Raw genomic sequence first — 23,121 nt, forward strand, 5'->3', positions numbered from 1 at the left:
GGTATGAGTGTATTTGTGTGTTTTCTTTCTCTAGTTACTACATCATTAAAAAAAAATCTAATTGCCTGCACCCTTGGATGTGAAATCTGCTCTTGAGCATATCACAGGCATTACCTCAATCATATTTAACCTTTCACACTGGGCCAAATGCATCTGGAAGGATATTCATCACTCTTCATAGGGAAGGAAGCAGACACAGTATCCTTCTACTCTGTCACATACTAACAGGTCACACTGTACTTGAGGATTCTGACATCACAGATGGATGTGATGGCTGTTTTCTGCATAATTTGCAGCCCAATTCATGTCATGCTGTGCAAATCTGAACTCAAAGTAGATGGCTGCAATTTGAGAGGCAGTTTGGCTTATGTGTACTTAAGAAGCAGCATTGTTCATTCAGAAGACAAAGCACAGAGCGAGGAGTCAGATGGTTGTTTGTTGTAGTTCTGGCACTGCCTCCCGATGGGCGTTCCTTCACCTCCTGGCCTTGGTTCCTCCAGCCCGGGAAGGTAACAGAACCTGGTCATCAGCCTTCACCCAGGCGTGGGGCATCTCTGGAAGGTTGCCTCCGCTACAGCCTGCCATCCAATGGTGAATAAGTAGGAGGTCTAATTTCAGAGCTTCTTTTTGTTTTTTGAAAGAAGAGAATTGCTATGTGTAACGTGAACCCTGATATACATGTTTAGTCAAAATTGGTAAGTAAAGACCTGGTAATCATGGGCAACCTTCATGCAAACTATGCTGAAAATATTTAAGCCACTGTGAGTTTTTTGACCTCTTCTAAGCTCTGAGATCTTTGAACCTTAAACAAACAAGAATCATCACAGCACTTTTTTGGTGGGGAGCTAAAAGCAGGGAGCAGTTGACTTTGTTGTGACCACGTGTCACCAGAACCATTGATGAAACCGAGATTACCATCGCCACAGTGCATAACCTCCATCCCGTGGCTCTCGAGCCTTAACCTGTGCCAGGATCACCTAGAGAGCTTGGTACATCCTGGGGTGCTGGGCCCAACTCCCAGAGCTGCTGATTGAGTCGGCCTGGGGTGGGCCTCAAAACTGTGCCCAAGAAGTTCCCAGATGATGCTGATATTGCTGGTGTGGGGGCCACACGTTGAGAACCACTACCCTACCCTATTTCCAAGGTAGTCGAATACATTAAACATAAGTAATCAAGTGGAGTGGTGGCAAATTACACTATTACGTTAGCAATATAAGAAAAGTTTGGTCGAATTTTAAGATCATTCAGAAACAAGCATTTTATAATGATTAAAGTATGTGTGCTCACCACAATGTTGTGTGTGTGTGTGTGTGTGTGCGCGCGCAGATGGTTCCCAACTTTTAATGGTTCAGCTTACAATTTTTTGTTTATTGTTTTTTGGTTTTTGGTATTTTTTTTTTTTCTTTGAGACGGCGTCTGGCACTGTCACCCGGGCTGGAGTGCAGTGGCGCGATTTCGGCTTACGGCAACCTCCACGTCCCGTCCTCAAGCAATTCTCCTGCCTCAGCCTCCCAAGTAGCTGGGATTGCAGGTATTCACCACCATGCCCAGCTAAATTTTTGTATTTTTAGTAGAGATGGGGTTTCACTGTGTTGGCCAAGCTGGTCTCAAACTCCTGACCACGTGATCCACCTGCCTCGGCCTCCCAAAGTGCTGGGATTACAGGCGTGAGCCACCGCACCTGACCCAGCTTATAGCATCTTTATCACGGTGCAAAAGTAATACACATTCAGTAGCTCCTCAAGTTACAATGGGGTTACATCTGGCTAAATCCATCATAAGTTGGCGAACATCTGTATTCAGCTTCATAATGCTAGGAAAACCTGCATCTATACATTTCACAATGGATTGCCAGCATGCTATTTAATTAAAAAGCTTTTTCACCAGCTACATAAATAATGAAGTACACTGAGAATATGCAAGTACATCTATAATTAAAATACTCAGCTATATTTTTTAAAAATTAAGATCTCTGGTCCATTCAGGATTTTGCATTTAGAATGAAATAGTCGTGCTTAATAATGATTTTTTTAAAAGCTTTAAAACGTCTGGTTATTAATGAGTGAGTTATATTTTACTAAAGGTAAGCTGCTCTGTATTTACAGAAAGCAGGTTATGTGTCAACCCGGGGATATATCCCAAGTTGCCTTTAACAACATTGCCTCTCAGAGACTTCCCAGACTGTAGTATAAAAACCAGGAGTTGGAATTCTTAGGACGCATCAGAGGCTGTGTTTGCCATTCTCCCTAGAAGCCTCCACACAACTGGGCATCAGGCTCCTTCAGCACAGACGCAGTTCAGCCTCTTTTCAGACAAAGCCGGGAGGCTGGAGGAGTTGTCCATTATTTGCTCCATAAAACTGGTTGATCCTCCAGTAATTAGGAGGTAGTTCCTACTTAGCAGGTCCTTCCTCCTTAGAACCAGCCGTTCTTTGGGTCATAAATACTGAACGGTGCTTGGAGCAGTCATTCCCCTCATTGGCTTGTTACCTTGTTTATATTTACATCCTACCTCCTTCCCTGAGGATATAAAAAAGCAACTTAAAGATGAGCAAAGCATTAATAGGAAAATCAGCATCTTGTGAAGTCAGAGGGGAGAAAATACACTACAGTAGTTGCCTTGTTTTATGCTTCCGTTTTGATTTTGAGTGCATTTTAGCATTAACTTGGAGCTTCTTGGTAGTAAAGCGGGGAAAACATCCAGAAAGGAAGGAATATATCAGTTCCTCAAGAGAGAAAATGCTTCCCTAGCACTTAATTCCAAAAGAAATTTCTCCAAGGCCTTATAGAAGGGTAGGTGACCAATATAATAGCTGCTATTCCTGACCATAATTTTATGACTTAATACAGTGTTTACTTATCTGGAGAAATGCTATTGCATCTATGGTTAGAGCCTAAGATGCTGCTAAACTCATAATATACAGGACAGGTCCGCACAACAACGAATTATCTGGCCCAAAATGTCAATAGTACAGAGGTTGAGAAATTGCTCTAATGTAAAGTTGTATGTGATTTGCAATGGCCCAAACTTCTTTACATTGGAAGGACCTGGGGAACTTTAAAAACATCCATTGCCTGAGTCCCACCCCAGAGATCCTGACTTAATTGGTCTCCAGCAGCGGCCGCCAATCCCAGGGCCACAGACCATTATGGGTCTGTGTAGCCTGTAAGGAACCGGGCTGCACAGCAGGAAGTGAGTGGCAGGCAAGGGAGCAGAACCAAGCTTCATCTGTATTTACAGCCACACCCCATCCCACTCACATGACTTCCTGAGCTCCGCCTCCTGTCAGATCAGCGGCAGCCTTAGATTCTCATAGGAGCGCAAACCCTATACTGTATGCAAGCGATCTAGGTTGAGAGCTCCTTATAAGAATCGAATGCCTGATGATTTGCCATTGTTTCCCATCACCCCCAGATGGGACCATCTAGAAGCTTCAGGAAAACAAGCTCAGGCCTCCCAGTGATTTTTTATTATGGTGAGTTGTATAATTATTTCGTTATATACTACAATGTAATAATAATAAAGTACACAATAAATGTAATGCACTCGAATCATCCTGAAACCATCCACCCGTGACCCTGGTCCATGGAAAAATTGTCTTCCACAAAACCAGTTCCTGGTGCCAAAAAGGTTGAAGACCACTGGTCTAGAGCGCAACTTGGATATCAGAAACTCCTCTGCTCATTCTAAGGGGGCCAAGTTTGAGAACCACTGGGTTCTGTAGCTGACATTCTCAGGTGAGTGTACGTGACTCAAGACTAGAAATTAGACAAGAACGTTAGAGAAGTGGTGTGGGCCTTAGACTCTCTTTCCTCAACACTGATTTTTACAATGGGGCATTTCATGATTATTTTAACCCTGAAGTAACACAATAACCAATAGCAAATGTGTGAAGAGGGAGAAAGGAAGAAATAACCCAGAATCCCATCACCCTTACACCTGATCCAGGGATTATAGACTCAGCAAGTGAGAAACCTGGCGCGGGGGCCTCTAGCAACCTGGAGAGCAAATGTCCCCTCCCCTGCCCCACTGTTGCCTGCAGGGAAACAGGCTCCCGGTGCCAGATTGCCTCGTGCCTTCCGAGGAGCCAGCAATCCGGGTGGCTACATGCTATGTTCCAATTTCCAAATGTTGGCAACCTATTCCATTTTTTTTTTTATTATTCAAACTCTGCTGGCCCCCACTGTGGGCCATATGAGACACACTTTCAGGCCAGGCTTGAATCTTGGATTGCCAGTTTTGACCTCTGGCATCAACTGTTGTTTTTTGTTTTTTGTTTTTTTTTTCCTAATTATTCTCATTCCAGCCCATTTTAAATGTTTGCTTTAAAAGAACGATATGACTTTTGTATATAAAAGTTCAAATCGTGCTTTGTTTTCAATTAGCATTATATGCAGTTTTGAAGCTGCTCTGTGACCTTCACATTGCTTAATGCTGAACTGAGTAATCCAGCGAATGGATGTGTTCTATATGAGGCTGCCCTTATTTCTGGATATTTAGATTTCAGACAGATTTTTGGGGGTGATAAAGGATAACAAATGATAGAAAGTTAATATTCTCTGATGCAAGTCAGATAATGCTAAATTCTGTGTTGTGAATGGGGGCCAGATTAATATGCTTTAGAAATCATGTAAATGGGTGACAAGATTGACATTCTACTTTGAAAACTGACAAGCATAACCAGTGTTCCAGCCCCAATGGAAGGTCACAGCGCCAGAGACCCTCTAGGGACCCCCACAGGCTGGGCTAGGCTTCCCAGAGCAGCTCTGGGTCAGTTTCAAAACATGGACAAGGACTCCAGTGAACCCTCAAGTTCTGCTCTGTAGAGCATGGCAGCCTGACTTTGTGTCTGTTTGTGCCTGTTGGGGTGCGACATTGCAGAACTCTTGAGAAAGGAAGCTTGGAAATCCAGATCCCATTATAGAACACCTGCAAATGCTTCTCCATTTAACTTCAGCAGGCCAGAGACACTTACCACCTCCCTTGTGTGGAGGAAGCGCCTACCAAAGACACTGAAAACTGGAGTTCAAGAAAGAGGGATGATTTAGGCTAAAATAGGCCAGCATGGGTTCCTGGCAGAGTCCCAAAGCTCAGGTCTGGTTGGCACTGCATTCCTGGGTGAGTGCCCCCTGAGACTGCAGAGTGGCCTCGACCATCTCTGCCAGATTCCTCTGTAATGAAGTCAGCTGTCAACTCCTTGGGGGGAAAAGCACAGAGCCCCTTTATTTCCAAGCAGGTGTTGCAGCATATTAAAGGTTGAATTCCATCTTGTGCTCACATCCTGAATGAGCCAGTTTGCAGGCAAGCTCAGTTCTTTCTGCAAAGAGGGAAACTTGGCAATGGTGGAGGCTGAGTACTTAAATGGCAATCAACTTCTGGCTCATATCAATTAATTCCTTCATGGACTTCTGCCTAAGTATAGCATCCTGAATTCCCAGCTGTGGCGGCTATGAAAAACAGCCCAAACAACACACGCCACCATCTCAGGGAGGGCGCACCAGCGGAATGACGGGCGACGCTATCTCAGGGCAACCGCGGATGTTGATTTCGGGCTCTCTCTTTGTTTACCTGCAGAATACGGAGAATAACATACACTCATTTCTCAGGGTGGGGAGTTCTTCAAGAAAACATCAACTAAGTCTAAGAAAAATCACTCTGAGGGGAATCACCTCTTTTTGGCTTTAAAATACCTAGATCCAAAGTAAGAGTGAGATGTGGGAGCAGAATGCAGGATAGAAAATCAGAGGATGGCTTTATTGTGAGCAATATCTTCTCAGAAACCCGAAAGCCCCATTCCAAAATGATCTCCATCCCAAGGAACCTACCAGAGTCCTGTCCATCTCTGTTCCATGAACAAGGAGCTCTTGCTCAAGGGCTGCAGACAGAGGGTGATGCTCTGTGCCATGTGAGATTTGGCCATTCTTCAACTCATCTGGTTGATGCAGACGGTACGATTCAGACCGCAACATCCACGTGGGGATGTGAACATTCAAAAGTCTCTCCTCATCTAATGATCTAATAATGTGACTATCACCAAGGTATAACCAAAAAGTCAAGGTCACCTGGGAGGGGCAAACACATTTTTCCTCTCCTGAGTATGAACAGCACTGGTTTCTCTCCCTCTCTGCTTTCTTTTTCTGAGTCAGTGGAAGAGTCTAGTCCCAAAGCCTTTGGTTCCCTGAGGCTCTTACATCATCCAATATGGTAGCCACTAGCTAATTAAAGATGTGGCTATTTAAATTAATTTAAATTAAGCAAAATAAAAATTTCAGTTCCTCAGTCTCACTAGGAACATTTCATGTCTTTGGTTGCCACATGAGGTCCATGACTTCCATATGGAATGGCACAGATACAGAACATTCTCCTCATCATGCAGAGTTCTATTGGCAGTCCTACCATTCTAACCTATCCCCTCCTGCTGCTTTAACCCCCTCGACGTACAGAGGTCCCTCTTTCTCTAGTTCCTTCAGTGTCTTCCTTCCCTCGGCATACTTTCCTTTGGTCTTCAAATGCACTCAGGTTTCTTCACTTCTTTAAAAAAAAAAAAATCTTGCTTGACCCTGAAGCCTCTTTACAATATTGTTTTATTTATTTCCTTCATTTTCTTCCAAATTTCTCAAATTTGTGGTCTTCCCCACATCCTCCATTTCCTGACCACTGACTCGCTCCTGACTCACCTGCAGGCTGGCTTCCATCCATCAGCAATGTCCTCTTCCTGAAAATGCATTGGCCAAGGTCACCAGTAGCCACCCAGTCTTCCTGGTTTTTGTTTGTTTGTTTGTTTTTTCTTTCCCAGTTCTCCTTCTCCTCTTTCAGTTATTTAGTCCATCAGACACCAACTCCCGTGTTCTCACTTGGCAATATTTCTATGTTTGTTCTTTCCTTTCCATTTCCGATGATAAGACCTTAGGGGCACCCTTATCATTTGCCTGCCTCTGGTCTCTCTCCCCTTATCCCCCTTGTATCTGGCCACCGTGTATCTTTATAAAACACTTACTTCACATCATTTGCTCATTGAATAAATACCTATGACTCCCAGAGTAATGCAGTTTAAATGAAGTTTGGATCTTTTCTTGCCGCTCACTATGTAGCCTAGACCAACTTACTTTGCTTTTTCTAAGGCCCCTTTTCCCTTCTTTAATTTGAGGATAAGTATACTTATAAATTATTGTAGCATTTTGCTGATATTATCATCAGTGGCTAGAAATACCTGAAACGTATTAGATGACCTGTAGAGAAAAGTTTTTGTTTTAACTGTTACTGTCTATTTAATCCAGGCTCTTTTTCTGTCCATTTTAGAATCACTGCCTTTTCTCTATTGTAACCTCTTACCCCTCTGATTCCTCTGTACAATCCCTTGTAATTTTTCTAAAAACCACACTCTTTATCATGTCTCCTACCTATGAGAGTCTGGAATAATGGTCTTCATCTTCCACCAAAAGTTGAATATTCCTTTGACTTTCCAGAGTGTCTTAACTTTGTCTAGCTCTGCACACCATTCTTCTACCTTATCCTGCTTCAGCCTATTTAAGCCAATCAAGCCCCATCATCATGCTCCATCATCCTCCCTTGCACATCTAATTCATTCCTTTTTTTATTGTTCCCTTCTATTGATTCCCACTCTGTACAAAACTCTTCCTTCCTCCTCTCCAGTTACCCAGTCCTGCTCAGTCTTCTGGTCCCAGATAAAGCCTCTCTTCCTTCATAAAATCTAATTTGCCACATTATCTCCTTTCTCTGAATGCCTGTTGCACTTACAACCTAGCTTAGCAATTCATGATTTCCTTCAAAACTAATTTGTCTTCAATGAAACAAAACTAATTTATCCTCAAACTAGATTACAACTTTTTCGAGGATGAGGAATCTACTGTCTATTTGGTTTTATTTTTTAACCTATCTTTGGTGATTTCACCTAATAGAAGTTCAATAAAGCACACATTGTTCAATTACTAACTTGAATATGGTCCTCAGTTTATCTTAGTTCAACACACATGCGTTATTTGCCTACCCTGAGCCAGGTACAAAGGATAAAGAGGTATGACCAAGATCCCTGCTCTTCAGAAATTCGCAATTACAATTACCCAGAGACTCAGTCTTCTCTCCTTGTTCAACAGTTGCCACCATCCTCATAAACCAGATAAGGAAGAGCATGTGGGACCCAGGTCAGCTTGGACTTGACTTTTAGCCATGAGATATTGAAGTTGGAAGTCATAATGCCTTCCTCTTTGGCCTCTTCATTGATGGTGATTTCAGTTGATGTGTTTAGCACCTAGATCCTGCAATTGGCTGCTCCTGAACAGTCAGCAGCATGCTGCAAGGCAGAAAATCAACTAGATGTGGTCCACACCCAACTGACTAAAAGTATTTCTCTACCACAAACAAAGTCTTGCACTAGAAACAGATCATGCTACACATATTCAAAATGGTTAAAACAGCACACAAAACTGCATCTGGAAAGGTACCAGATCTATATGTAAATTCAAGCTGTAGCCCATTCTTTCCTCAAAACAACAAAGATGTTGACTGATTACAATAATAAGAGCTTTCCTTCTGATGAAATGAGCATATACTGAACCAAGCATACGATATATTCCCATGACAAATATATTTACACTCAACTCAGAACCCAGAGAGAAAAGAAAATGTCAATAGTTGACAGCTTCTTGGCCTATGAGGTGTAATCCAGGAGCGTAATAAATTCATTTAAGCTTGGCGTTGAATAAATGCATGTTAGGCCTGTGTGTTTTTGGGGACTTTCCCCCAAAACATTGTTTTAATACAATGTCACATTTCTCTGTGTTGCACAGTCCTCCTGCTGCTGTCAGCAGAGACAGGGACCAAGCTAATCCTTTGGGTCAAACCTGGGGCAATTTGCCCAAATGAGTAAAGATACGAACGAAAAAAGGACATCATGGAGGAAAATGCCTGATTGTCAAATGTTGGCAGATAACCATTTCACACTGGAAAATGCATCTCAAGAATGTTGGCTGCTGAGAGATTAAAAGTCTAAAAGAAGATGTATTTCCATGGAAGATCTTAATCATGCTGATAAAAGGATAAGCATAGTCAAGAGGATATAAACCACATAAAAGACCACCTCTGTTTAGAAGCTGGAGACTGTTCCCTTCCCCTTATTAATATATTTCTCATCCCAGCCAAATTGGATGCGAAGATATGTTCCTTATTCCTGGCGGATTTTGCAAGATATCAAACATTTCAGACTTTGCGTGTGAAAGCATGACATATTGGTTAAGACTGGAAATAGCATGTTTCTGGTAGAGTTCACGTCTATATGAAATACTACACCCTACTGTTTTTGTAAATGCCAGAGTTCCATTGAATCGAGACAGATGGTAGCAGGCAAAGATGCAATCTTATAATCAAAAGCTAAAATATGTCAAAAATATGTTAGCAAGCAAAATATAGCAGATTACTAGCTTCTCATGTCATGACAGCTTGCAAAACATGTTAGGATGTTGAATCTCTACTTGTGTAAATAGAGGAGCAGTAAACAGAGCAGCAGCATGGCGTGAGAACTTGTGTTGACTGTCCCTTCACTGCAGTTTGGGGAACAGAGCGAGCCACGTGGCCCTGAGGAGTCCCAGATGGACATTAAAAGGTCTCCAGAATAAAGCGTGGGGATCCATTTTCCTTTCATGAGCAATGAATTTCTCTTTGATACCTAGAAGTTGTTTAGCTAAATTACAGGAGACATTCGAACTTCCCAGAGAGAATTGTGAGGGTTCCATTGAGAATCATCATTCCATTTAGCTCAAGGAAACAAGAGGGTGAGTACCCAAGTACCCAAAATGTACCCAAGGCTTTCTGTATATGTCAATCTCAGCCCAAGGATGTTTCTTTGATCACAGTCCTGGTTCCTTAGTGTCTTGGCTAATTTTTGATCAGGGTTGTGGGGAGCGAAGGCAGTGTTAATCATGGTTGGGGCAGGGGGAAGAGGAGGTATTTTTTTTTTTTTTTTTTGAGACAGAGTCTCGCTCTGTCACCCAGGGTGGAGTGCAATGGCGCGATCTTGGCTCATTGCAACCTCTGCCTCCTGGGTTCAAGCTATTCTCCTGCCTCAGCCTCCTGAGTGGCTGGGATTACAGGCTCCCGCCACTGCACCCAGCTGTGTTTTGCTTTGTTTTGTATTTTTAGTAGAGATGAGGTGTCACCATGTTGATCAGGCTGGTCTAGAACTCCTGACCTTGTGATCCACTAACTTATTGAACACTTACTGTGGTCCAGGTGTTGTGCACTGCTGTCATACCAAATTAGATTCTCAGCTCTTCAGATGGAGAGAAGATCACTTTTACTATTCCATGCTCAATAGAAGTTCAAATCTGACCCTCTTCCCCGCTCCTGCAGTCAGGGAATCTAGGGAGGGAAGAAAGTGGGTCTTCCATTCTCACTCCAGCATGGCCCCGCCTGACACCTGGGTCGCACTGCAACACAGGCTGCCTCTGTTCTGCAAGTACCAAAGACACAAACATCGGCTCCATTTTTAAATGTCCATAGAGAATCTGTTGGGGGAAATGTCAATGTACTAGAGAATGCTGCATTTTAGAGCAAGAAATATCTATATCTATATATATATTTGTATTCATATATATATAGTGATAGATGGTAGATAGATAGATAGATAGATAGATAGATAGATAGATAGATAGATAGAGACAGTCTTACTCTGTTGCTGAGACTGGAGTGCAATGACATGATCTCGGCTCACTGCAACCTCCGCCTCCCAGGTTCAAGCAATTCTGCTGCAGTCTCCCAAGTAGCTGGGATTACAGGCACGCGCCACCACACCCAACTAGTTTTTGTATTTTTAGTAGAGGCAAGGTTTCGCCATGTTGGCCAGGCTGGTCTCAAACTCCTGACCTCAAGTGATCCCCCCTGTCTTGGCCTCCCAAAGTGCTGGGATTACAGACATGAGCCATAGAGCAAGAAATATTCTGATAATCTACTCGGGTTGGGGAGTGAGGGTCCGAGGGTCTGCTCCTATCTAAAGATGCTGCCTAAATTGCTGAACATAAACTAAGGAAAGGAATTTGCATTTTTCCGGAGGAGGAGCCAGCAACCCTGGCTTCTGGAGGAGAAAGGACCAGAGTAGGCAACAGATGGTGTAGCTGCTAAGTCCAGACTTTGGAGATGAGATGGGTCTAGAGCATATTCCTAAGTTTGTGTGGTTGTTGTTGCTTTGGTTTGGTTTGATTTGGTTATTGTTGAGGATTCGGCCATGTTAAACCTCTTCTGCTATCTTCTCCACAAAATCTTCAGTCAAGACACAGTGCTTGCTAATGCTTCTGAGTGAGCTCACTCTTTATGGGGAGCGTAAACAGGGGATGAGTCTTGTCTCTGGCCTGACTGGCCTGACACTCAGTGAAAACACAGTCACATAAGCAGGAACCAGAGAATAAGGGAACAGCTGGCAACTGGATTACCCACAGCAAACGGCACCCCTGCAGAAGCGCTCCTGAGAATAGATGCGTGGAGTGTGAGCTGGGAGGCAAAACAACGTTTAGTTAGTGCAACGTTTAGCACCAGCGCCTAATGAGTCCCTCAGTCAGTGGCTGGGGAGGTCACAGCTGCTCCCCGCACTGGGTGCCCGACCTCACACCATCCCCACGGTCTCTCTCCTGCACCCTTCCCAACCACCCTCCTCTTCCCACAGTTAAGCAAAAGCGAGTCCTTCCACTTTGCTTACAGACAGTACTTTCAATGCCCCCTTTCGTTGCTTTGGCTTTTGAAGACATGTTTACCCTCGGAGTTGCCACCCTAAGAGGCTTAACAACATACTTTTATACAAAGTTCTTGCTCCGAATTTCAAATGAGAAGTTCTGGGGCTAGTGGTTAAAATAATAAATTTCGAACCTGAACTACATAGGTGTCTCCCTAAAACCACACAACAACCTCGGAACACTTGACAGCCGCGTTTTACAAATGAGGAAAGTGGGGTTCAGAAAGGTAAGACAACTTGCCCAGGGTCTCAAGGCTGAGTGTGGGCATGATTCAAAATCAAAGACTATATGAGAAAAGGGATGAGAATATATATATCTATGTGATACATATTTATGCATCAAAGACTGATAATAGAATTATGTCTCTACATACAGAATAACGTTAAATATTTATTAATTAGCATTTTATTCGGCATTCCATTGAGAACGATAATCATTTCTAAGACCAAATAAGATCTCTGAACTTCCCTATAACTGTCATTCTGTGCAAAAAAATTGACTTGGGGTGGGCTCCTGCTAAGTAATATATGAAATATGCAATTCACACGTTCTGGTAAAATTGAAGCAGGTGAACTCTAACTGACAGAAAGTAATGAATGTAATAAGCCGAAGGGAATACCTCGGTTTAAGCAACCATATGCTTTAGTTAGTAATAGGAGTATAGAGGTAATGGTCCCCACTGCATAATTCACTTGGTGGCTCTTTCCCTAAGTGCACCTAAGTGGATGTTCCCCTGTGGGCAGAGCCAATGTAGAAAGTCTTTGGGGAACTCTTCACAGAGAAAGGAGGTTCAGGGCCATGTGTGCTCTGAGAGGGGCTGAGTTGGGGTTGGCTCAGGAAGTAGTGGCAGCTGGGAGGCAATGGGGGTGGGGTCCTGGGTTCTTCAGCACTGTGTGACTTTAATCATGGAACAAACTCCTTGGACTTTAATTTCTTAATCTGTAACATTGGGCAACGGCCTCCATCACATAAGGCTGTTGTGAAGGCCAAGTTGCACGTGGATATGAATCATCCAGCACCGTGTCTGCTGTACCATCCATGCTCAATAAATTTTAGTTCCTATTCATTAGGAGAATGTTCCTGAAAGCTTTTGCAGCCTAGGAGCAATCAAGAGTTTAAAGAACAATTGTTGATTCTATTTACCATCAGTCTTTCTATCAGGTGTCATGCAGGCCGCTAGTGTCGCAGAATTGAATCAAGATATCATCTTTTCATCCAATGAGTTCAACAAATAATCAGGAGACAGAGAAACCAACAAGTAGCAATAACCCACGTGAGAAATGCTTCTTGGGAATATTTTTGGTTTATTATTTGTTTTTTGAGACAGGTTCTCACTCTGTTACCCAGGCTGGAGTACAGTGACACAATCATGATTCACTGCAGCCTCAGCCTCCCAGGCTCAAGCAATCCTCCTGTCTCAGCCTCCTGATTAGCTGAGATTACAGGCATGCATTGCCATGCTGGGGTAATTTTTTGTCCTTTTTTTGTAGAGATGGGGTCTCTCTATGTTGCCCAGGCTGGTCTCGAAATGCTGGGCTCAAACAATCCTCCCACCTCAGCCTCCCAAAATGCTGGGATTACAGACAAGAGCCACTGCACCCAGCCCCTTCTTCCGAGTATTTAAAAGGTGCCGTCGAGTCCAGGAGCCAGGTGTTCACCTGTACGCATGACTTCAGCCAGGGCTTCACAGAGGAGCTAGCAGAGGAAAAATCAGTAGTAGTTCTTTAGGTTGTCAAGTCCAGACAGAGGAAACAGCCTGTGTGCTAATAAAGATGAATTTCTGTCATTTTTTTTGAAATTATCAGAATAAGTCTTTTGGTTTAGAGGACACAGTTCATATCACATTTTCAGAGTCATCAAAGCAGTGTATGTTAAGCTTGTCTTTTAATTCTGATGCTTTGACATCTGGGGCCTTGCTGACCCCGGAGAGACCGCCCCTCCCCGAGCTAGCTAAAATTCCTGGAGATGGTAAATGACTCACCTGGAGCGCGCCTTTCATATGCAAACCAACCGATTGGAGTCCATCCTCCAGCTCCTCTATTGGGCTCCCACAGGACTCTATGTTCGGGACCACATTCCACCTGCCCTAATCACCCCAGGGCCTAGTGCCTGACAACTAGGAGCAGCCCCAGCACCCCTGAGCCCACTACAGTTTTTCAAACTAGCCAGTGCTAAACCTGCTTAGCCTGCTTACTCGGTCTCACGTATTCTCCCCGAAAAAACACAGTAAATTCTTGTCCATGTTTTCTCCTCGCTCCTTCTGCTCCCGACCAACCCTGGTGCTTCCCCATGTGGCCTGTGTGGAGTGCCTTGTCTCCTGTTTCTCGGAATCTGTGAGTAGAAAAGTCTTCATTTCTGTGTCCTTGGGTCCTACCGTACATGATTAAATCAAATCCCAGGTACATTCTGAGCACAGTGTGTGGATAAGGAGTAGGTGGGAGTTCAGAACCTGGCTCCTGATCTTCAAGCTGGACCAAAAGCCCTACAGAGGAAAGAGACTGTGACTGTTTTGTCACTGCTATATTGCTAGCACCCCACATAGTGCTAGTACACGCTGGGTGCTGGGCAAGTGTTGTTAATGAACAAATATGCAACCCACGCTCTGGGCAGCGTGGATCCTGCTGACAAAATTTGGTCTGCCTGGATATCATGTCCAAGGACCTGGAAATTCCTGAATTTCAAAGTGCAGGCCAAGAGCACACTTTGGTCCTAGAGGAGGAAACAGGGGATGCCCACAAGAGCCCACAGACTGGCCACAGCCAATGCAGACAGGTAGACTAAGAGGCCAGCAGCTTTGAGAAATTCTCAACCAAACTCCTGGGGATCGAAGACCACAGGAGTATCAGAATGGGGACATGCTGGGACACAGGGGACTGGATTCTGGGTGAAAGAAGGAATCAGTCAGATTACAGCAAGGGAGACTGATGGGTTCAGTGAGTCAAAAAATGAACCCATTCATTTTTTGTCGTCCCAGGTCAACAAAAAATAGGAAAAGTAATTAAATACTAAGCTTTCCCCAAGCTCAGACTGACCTGCCTACAGCTATGACACATCTGGAACCTGCCTCTGGGGATGGTAATCAGAGTAGAGGCAAGGAAAACAAAGCAAGGACTCATTAGCTCCAAAAGTATGACAATATCCAACAATGTTTTCATCGATTGATATTGGAACATACAGCTGCACATTAACCACAAGAATCTCCGGATCTTCATTTAACTTTCTTTATTCTTTTGTGTACATGATTCATCCCTGGGAACCCTAAACCGTTACCAAAATATGATGCTAATTAATGGAGCTAGTAAAATGTCACCACTCTGGGGCCATGAGCCAAGATTCTTCTACACGAATAAGGTTAAATGGTGAAAGCCTGGATGTTCATATCCACGGTGTCTCAACATCATACACCAAAGGGTGCAGGGAACTGGTAGCTTTGTCATTTTCCTATTAATTGATTTGATCACTTTCATGAGCACCCATCTGTCAGGTAGAAGGGAAAAATAACAATTAGATTTACACCAGTCTAACAAAGCTCGACTCATGCAATCATCTAAAGAATCACTTTTTTTTTTTTTTTTTTTTTTTTTTTTTTTTTTTTTTTTTGAGATGGAGTCTCGCTCTGTCACCAGGCTGGAGTGCAGTGGCATGATCTCGGCTCACTGCAACGTCTGCCTCCTGGGTTCAAGCGATTCTCCTGTCTCAGCCTCCCAAGTAGCTGGGACCACAGGTACGTGCCACCACGCCCAGCTAATTTTTGTATTTTTAGTAGAGACGGGCTTTCACTTTGTTGACCAGGCTGGTCTTGATCTCTTGACTTGTGATCCACCTGCCTCAGCCTCCCAAAGTGCTGGGATTACAGGCGTGAGCCACCGCGCCCAGCCAGAATCCCTTTAATTTAAATAATATCTCAAAATACAATTCTCCCAGATTCCTTCTTCATCTCCCGACTTCTCATAAAGATGGCATCTAAAGTCTGAAATGGTAAATAGATGTAGGAAAAGGAAGGCTGTGAACATGGTTCAAATGCGGTGGACTATGGATGGAGTCTGTTGCCAGACAGATTTCTTAGACTACATGAGGGTGATGTAGGGGTGGGTTCCTGCGTTGAGCGTGGCAGGATCCATTCCTGCCAATACGAGTGAACTTCTCCTTTCCTGAATCGTCTGCAAAATCTACCCTTCTGCTCTGCAGGGCAATGAGCAACAGAGAGGGCATCTGATAGAAAATACTATGACAATGACTACTATGACTTGTATTAGTAGTTGTCATCACTGGAAAATTTAGGTTTAAATTTTAAACCTAACATAAACTTACTACTTCGTTGTAATTTGTAGTAGTAAGTTTATGTTAGGTTTAAAATTTAAACTTAAATTTCTACCCACTTCTTATCCACACACCGTGTTCAGACTGTACCTGGGATTTGATTTAATCGTGGATGACAGGACCTAAAGCCACAGAAACGAGGAAGTTTGATGCTACTACTACTACTATTCCTAACAGCACCTAATACTTATATAGAGCACTTACTGCTTGTCAGTCATCCTTTCTTCTAAGCCCTTTACTTATACAAATCATCTTCGTAACAATTCTATCATGTACATTCCACTTTTTATTCTTTGTAACATCAGCTAATCATTAAATGTGCTGGTGGCAGAGCACATTTTGTGTGTGTGTGTATGTGTGTGTGTTAGCGATAATGAGATAGGGAGGTGATAGGGTATGTCCTAGAAATTTTATGTTTAAATCAAATGAAAGGTTATCAATCATTTATAAACACACACTGGGTGCCAGCATTGCACTAGGCATTTTAAACACATGATCACATTTGATTTTTAAAACAACCCAGTGAGACGGGATATTAATACTGGTGATGCTTACCTGATAGCAGCTATCACCATCCTCCCTGGAAACATTTTATTAAGGTTCACCTCTTCCTCATAACCAGCTTCAGGGCATGAAAATTCAGGATTATATATTTTCTGCCTTTAAAGTACTTCTATTTAAGACAAATTTCGGCAAGATTTGGTTCCTGAGCATGGAGATGATGGCCAAACAAATGCCAGTAAGAGCTGGAAAAAGATTTCTTGGTGGATTTCACAGGGATACAGAATGTAACAGAGGCCAAAAGTTCTCCAGGTTCACCCAGATTTGATCACCCCTTTGGTGTCAAGGGTGAAGAGTCCACCATTCAGAATACGTTTTGAATTGAAAGCCTTCACTTAGTACTCAAGCTAATTTCAGCTTTTTAATCAAATAAAAAATAAAATCAATACAATCAAATAATAAAATTAGTACTCAAGTTAATTCCAGCTTTTTAATCAAATAATAAAAATAATAAAATTTATTTTTAATCAAATAACAAAATTGTAATCAAATCAAAAAATAAAATAATAATGTTTATTGAGTCCTTCAAGGGTTACAGGAACTGTGTTAAGACATTTTAGAGCTTTAATTCCTTAGTGCTTGTAGTTATTAATAGTATCAGATCAGTCTTGTTGCAATGCCCTCAAACCTGGTGCCTCAGGGCTAAAAACTGTCTTCTGGCTTGTTTTCTGACTGATGCTCTAGGTTTTTTTCGAGCACCTTCACTCTCTCTCTCTCTTTTTCTCTCTCTTTTTTTTTTTTTTTTTTTTTGAGACAAGTTCGTGCCCTGTTGCCCAGGCTGGAGTGCTGTGGCACAGTCGTAGCTCACTGCAGCCTCAACCTCCCAGGCTTAAGTGATCCTCCCACCTGAGCCTCCCGCATAGCTGGGACCACAGATGTATACCACCACGCATGGCTAATTTTTCTATTTGCTGTAGAGATGAGGTCTCACTATGTTGCCCAGGCTGTAGAGACCCTTCTCTTGCCCCATTCTTCCTGAGCTTCACCTTGAGTGTCCTTACAGGGTTTCAGTTTCTCCACAATTGTGTTTCTGCCTGTCTCCTGCCCAGCCTGACCTAAGCTCCATCCTGTTACTTGATGTCAGACCTCCTCAGTGCTATTTTGCCTGCCTCCTGATTGACCTGGTTCTCTGATTATTTCCTGCTTGCCAATAGTTCGTCCCTTTGATTGTCCCAGCTGCCTGGACGTCTCTGAGGCTGTCTGGTTGCGTGAACTCCCACCGAATGCTCCAGGCACCACACATGCCTCCCCTAGCCAGGTTCCCACTCAGCACCACGTTTAATTCAGAACAGCCAGAGCATGCCCCACTGGGGGAATATGTCCAGATTCCTAGTCTTAATCCTTCTAAGTCTCGTCATTCTTGATGCCTTCTGATCTCCAGCTTTGTGTTCTTAAATTACAACTTAGAGACAAATACTCATTCTTGTCCTCTCATTTCCATAGCAAAAGAAAAAAAAACCTCAGCCCCACCCACAGGAGGGAGTAACAGTCGCAGGGGAACAGCTGACCTTTCCCTTCACCTTCTTACTTATTCCTCTCTGCAGAAAAGAAGTGACATTTTTGGTAAGATGGGGAGAAGCTGCCAACCACTGGGTCACGTTAACGGAGGGAAGAGCCAAATCTGGGGCCTCGGTTTGGTCTCACTTTGGTGCTTTCTGATCTGTCTGTTGCTCGGCCCAAGTTGGCTCCTTGCTCCCTTCTGTGTGCTGGTCAGTCTGATGTGCAGACCCAACTCCCCAGAGAGACCTCCAAGTCTACTTGGGGGAAGCCAGATGGAAGCTGTTCTGTGGTTCCAGACCAACTGGAAGCTCTGCTTTAAGGGGTTACTGGATTCCATCCAGGCAGGAATAAAGCTGATACTCTTTGCTCTTCATCTACATCCCTGTGCTGTTCTCAGTTTTCTGTGAACCTGAAGGAGCAGGATGGGTACTTGACTGGCATTTGTACGCTGCCCACAAATGCACTGGCCATACACTACATTACAGTCTCATGGTATTTATGAATATGCTATGACTGCCCTCTTCACCTGGAAGGTAAGCTCTGAAAGTAGGAGCCACATCGTCTACTTACACGTGTGTAACAGGAAACCAATTAACTCTGGATATGACTTTACGATCGTTCCTATAGCACTACATAAGTAGATTCCACAATCTGTTGTTTCAAACCATCCCAAAGTCACCTGACACTAGTAAAATTCCAAGAAAGTCACTTTTCAATAAACTGATCGTCACAGCTTAGTAAGCTACCTCCTAAATGGGTCACCAAAAATAAATCCTCTAAAGGAAGAGCCACTGAAGGATAAACGATGTCAGCCCTTCTCCTTGGCAATGCTGGCTTTCCTCCAGCCAGGTCCAAGTGACCTCAATTACTTACCGCAAGTCATCTTGGTTAAATAAAATCAGTCTGCAGTTTGGGTGGCTGGGGCTTTATCCAGGAAAGCTGTGGCGCTGAGAGGGAGCGGATACAAAGCCTGCTGAAATCTGTCCAGATAGTATCTGAGCTCCCGGCAAGAAGGAAATGCCACCACCATCTGCCTCTGTTTGTGATGACCTGGGAATAAATAAAAATTAACCTTGGCCCTTGAATGAATCATGGAGCTTATCAACACTTCCTTCGTGTCTTTAATGACTATTGTGAAACAAGTTGACAGTGAATGTTGGAGGGACGGGGCAGAAGGGCTATTGTTCTAAATGGCTCTTTACCAGGCACGGGGCTTCCCACCTTCTCGTATTTTTGTGCCGTGATGCTCTTTGCACCCTGTATTAGTAATAGTGAAAAAATGAGACAGCATCTTCTGAAGCCAGCTGGAGCTCAATGAACCACCGGAAAAGAAAGAAGAAAGGAAAAAAAAAAGGAAGGAAGGAAGGCAGGAAGGAAAGAGGGGAAGGAGAAAATGCTGGAGAGAAGAAGGGAATGACAATACCAGTCTCCACATGGTCAGTGTGACTGATGGCTGAGGTGGGTATCCAGGGGGCTGCATCTGGCCTCTGCCCAATTATCAATAAATAGGCCAGTTTCTGTACTAGCTGCTAACACACATTATTTTCTTTTATCCTCATAGCAACTCCATGATGTATGACTCACAATTTTACAGATGGGGCTATAATTTCTAAAAACCTTTTAGAAAAAACAGCCAGGCCGGGCACAGTGGCTCACACCTCTAATCCCAGCACTTTGGGAGACTAAGGCAGGGAGATCATCTGAGGTCAGGAGTTCGAGACCATCCTGGCCAACATGGCGAAACCTCATCTCTACTAAAAACACAAAAATTATCCAGGCATGGTGGCGGGCACCTATAATCCCATCTACTGGTGAGGCTGAGGCAGGAGAATTGCTTGAACCCAGGAAATAGAAGTTGCAGAGAGCCAAGATCGTGCTATTGCACTCCAGCCTGGGTAACAGAGAAAGACTGTCTCAAAACAAACAAACACCCAAAAAACCAGCCAGAACACTCAGCTAGTGAATAGAAAAGCCAGCACTTGGACCCAAACATGGCTGATTCCAAAATCCAAGCTCTTTCCACCATTCTGCATTGATCCTCAGTGGAAATGCCACTGGGCACTGGGGGAGAACTATTATTAGCCATTAACTTTATTTTGAACTAACAAGCTAGTCACTTAGAGAGGCCCTGAAGAAATGGAACAAGGTACAAACACATTTTGATTGGGTTAGGAGTTGGGGGAGGAGGAGGCGTTGGGGAGGGCTCTGGAAGAGCAGAGGGGAAATAGCTCTAGATTATGGGATGCTAATTTAAGCTTTATTGGTTCTGGCGTTTGCTGGACCTCTGAGCACACGCAGGCTTTCCTCAGAAAGCACACTGCCGCAGGTGCTGAGGAGCACATTTAGGACGTGTTATCAGGGCCAGAGCGGGCCAGAGCCCTCACTGCTGAGAGCGCACGTGTAAAAAAAGACTCACAGTATATTTTTCATGAACTGGTTTGGGCTGGAGCTCAGTCAATTTAGCCCTGTTTTTCTAAATCTGCACACCATGGGGAAAAGGTAAAGAAGGAAAAAGATATTTTGATCAAATGGCTCGTCGGATGTGCCTCCGGAAGACACAGAGAATTGTAAGGCTAACTCCACAGTCAAAATCAGGAGAACTGGAGATCCCTGGGGTTCTGATACCCAAACCTGACACTAATTTTTTCTTTCAAATGATGATTCTAAATAAGTGTGAAGATGACTCCCAGAAATCGGAATCCACTGCGGAGACTTGTTGGCCATTATATAATGGGAAGCTCCGTGAGCTGAACCAGCTATTTCCGAAACTTCTTTTGTTTAGTTTCAGGAACACTGTTTGCAACAAAGAAGGAGACATCCCTCACATCCTGACATATGGTACCTTCTATTTATAACAAGATTAACAATTCATTCACACCTTGATTGAATCCTGCTTTATTGAGATGTCACAACAGATTCTCACAGCCTGCAAAGGGAAAGACTTACAAATGATAATATTATGACGAGCAAGACACCTAAAAGTAAATGAATCATAATTGATGACAATTAGAAAGAGTTCACCACAAACACAGAATCATAGCAGTGATGGTGAGCAGGATTCATCTCCTGCAGGATTGCCACAGAGCAATTCTGCTGAATTTTCATTGAGAAGTTGAAACCCACTCACACCTGTAAGTCCTAGCTTATTTTCTTATTCACGTAAGAAGCTCCTCCATGGTTTTACGGTTTTAGCATGTTTACATTTGTCATCCGCAGCTTCACATGAGCCCTTTGCTTGAGAGGGATAGAACTGACGGCTCCTTCGAATACAATCTGGCTGGAAGCAAGGACATCATCTTTAACACCTCCTTCGGTCCTTCACCCCACATCAATAAGCAAGACTTGTCAATTTGACTCTCTCAATATTTACTGAGTTTCTCAATTTCTCCCCATCCATAGCGTTACCACTGCAGACTGGGCTGATATTGTTTCACCTGAGAGTTACTGCTTCCTCCCTGGCCTGATGCCTCCAATCAATTACCCAGAGTACTCTGTCTGCAGTGTTTGAAACTCCTCGATGGCTCCCAATTGCCCTTAGAATAAGTGTCAAATGTCCAGGTCCCACAGTCCTGCCTGAGAAGCAGGACAGTGATTGCATAGTGATTGAGGGCACACTCTAGTGTGAGTCCTGGTTCTGCAAGGTGGGTTACCTTGGGGAGGTCATGTAGCTTCTCTGACTTTCAGTTTCATGATCTACAAATGAAGATTGTGATAGTATCTATCTTACAGGAATCAGTTCCACATAAACCTCGTGGAGCAGTGCCTGACCTGTGGCGAAACGCCTGTAAGCTTTAACTTCCCACTGCCTCCCTTAGCTCAATAGATGAGACAGCAAAGCTTTCTCCTTCTTGTCTCTACGTGCTAGCCCCAGGCACTTCTGAGTTCCTCCACCCCACACTCCTAGCCTAAACATGGACATTGGCTATGCCCTGTAACTGGAAGTTCCTCATCAGCTCCTCCACCAGGCCTACCCCCTGCACACACTTGACCTGAATAACTCCAAGTCATTTCCTATGTCTCTGTTTTAATGTCACCTCCTCAAGGAAGTCTTCCTTGACTGCTCCTGCCCCTTTCACCTACAGGTAGGCCAGATTGCTTTGTAAAACACTCTCCTTATGCTTACACTTCTTTCTGTAGCCCTTCACAGAGCCGAAATTAACTGTGTTTACTTTTTCTGGATAATGCTTCCCTCTCCCTTAATACTGAAAGCTCTGTTGAGGACAGGGATTGAGTCTATCTTATTTACTATTGTGTCATGCAGACCTTAATTTGTTGGATGAACAAATCTACTTCATACTGCCTCCCTCATTAACAGATAATATTAGTTGACTTACCGTGGTAGGCAGAATAATGGCCCCCAAAGGTGTCCACATCCTAATCCCTGGAACCTGTGAATATGTTAACTTATAAGGTAGGAGGGCTTGGCAGATGTGATTAAGGATCTTGAGATAAGGGCATCATTGTAGATTCGCTGAATGGATCCAATGTAGTAACAGGGGTCCTTAAAAATGGAAGACAGGCTGGCCTTGGTGGCTCACACCTGTAATCTCAGCACTTTGGGAGGCCGAGGCAGGCAGACCACGAGATCAGGAGATTGAGACCATCCAGGTAACACGGTCAAACCCTGTCTCTACTAAAAATACTAAAAAAAAAAAAAAAAAAAAAAAATTAGCTGGGCGTGGTGGCACATGCCTGTAGTCCCAGGTACTTGGGAGGCTGAGGCAGGAGAATCACTTGAACCCAGGAGGCAGAGGTTGCAGTGAGCCAAAATTGCCAAGATCGCACCACTGCACTCCAGCATGAGTGACAGAGTGAGATTCTTTCTCAAAAAAAAAAAAAAGGAAGACAGGTGCAGGACAGTCCGGGTAAGAGAGGTGTGATATAGGAAAGACTTAACTGGCCACTGAAAGCTTTGAAGGTGGAAAGGTGTGTGAGCCAAGAAATATGGAAACCTCTAGAAAACAGATTCTCCACTAGGGCCTCCAGAAGGAAGCGGCCCAGC

At 43.7% G+C, this 23,121-nt stretch overlaps 1 long non-coding RNA gene across 1 annotated transcript; it reads right to left on the reverse strand.

The window, feature by feature from the left end:
- Positions 1-13,027: 13,027 nt before the first annotated feature.
- LOC144336600 (uncharacterized) lies at positions 13,028-19,466 on the reverse strand. Its single transcript, XR_013408496.1, has 2 exons — positions 18,993-19,466; positions 13,028-13,501 (listed from the first exon to the last, which is right to left on the reverse strand). It is a non-coding gene; the product is annotated as an uncharacterized LOC144336600 (long non-coding RNA).
- Between the last annotated feature and the right edge of the window lie 3,655 nt (positions 19,467-23,121).

This window comes from Macaca mulatta, chromosome 18 (assembly GCF_049350105.2).
Source record: "Macaca mulatta isolate MMU2019108-1 chromosome 18, T2T-MMU8v2.0, whole genome shotgun sequence".
Classification (NCBI taxonomy): domain Eukaryota; kingdom Metazoa; phylum Chordata; class Mammalia; order Primates; family Cercopithecidae; genus Macaca; species Macaca mulatta.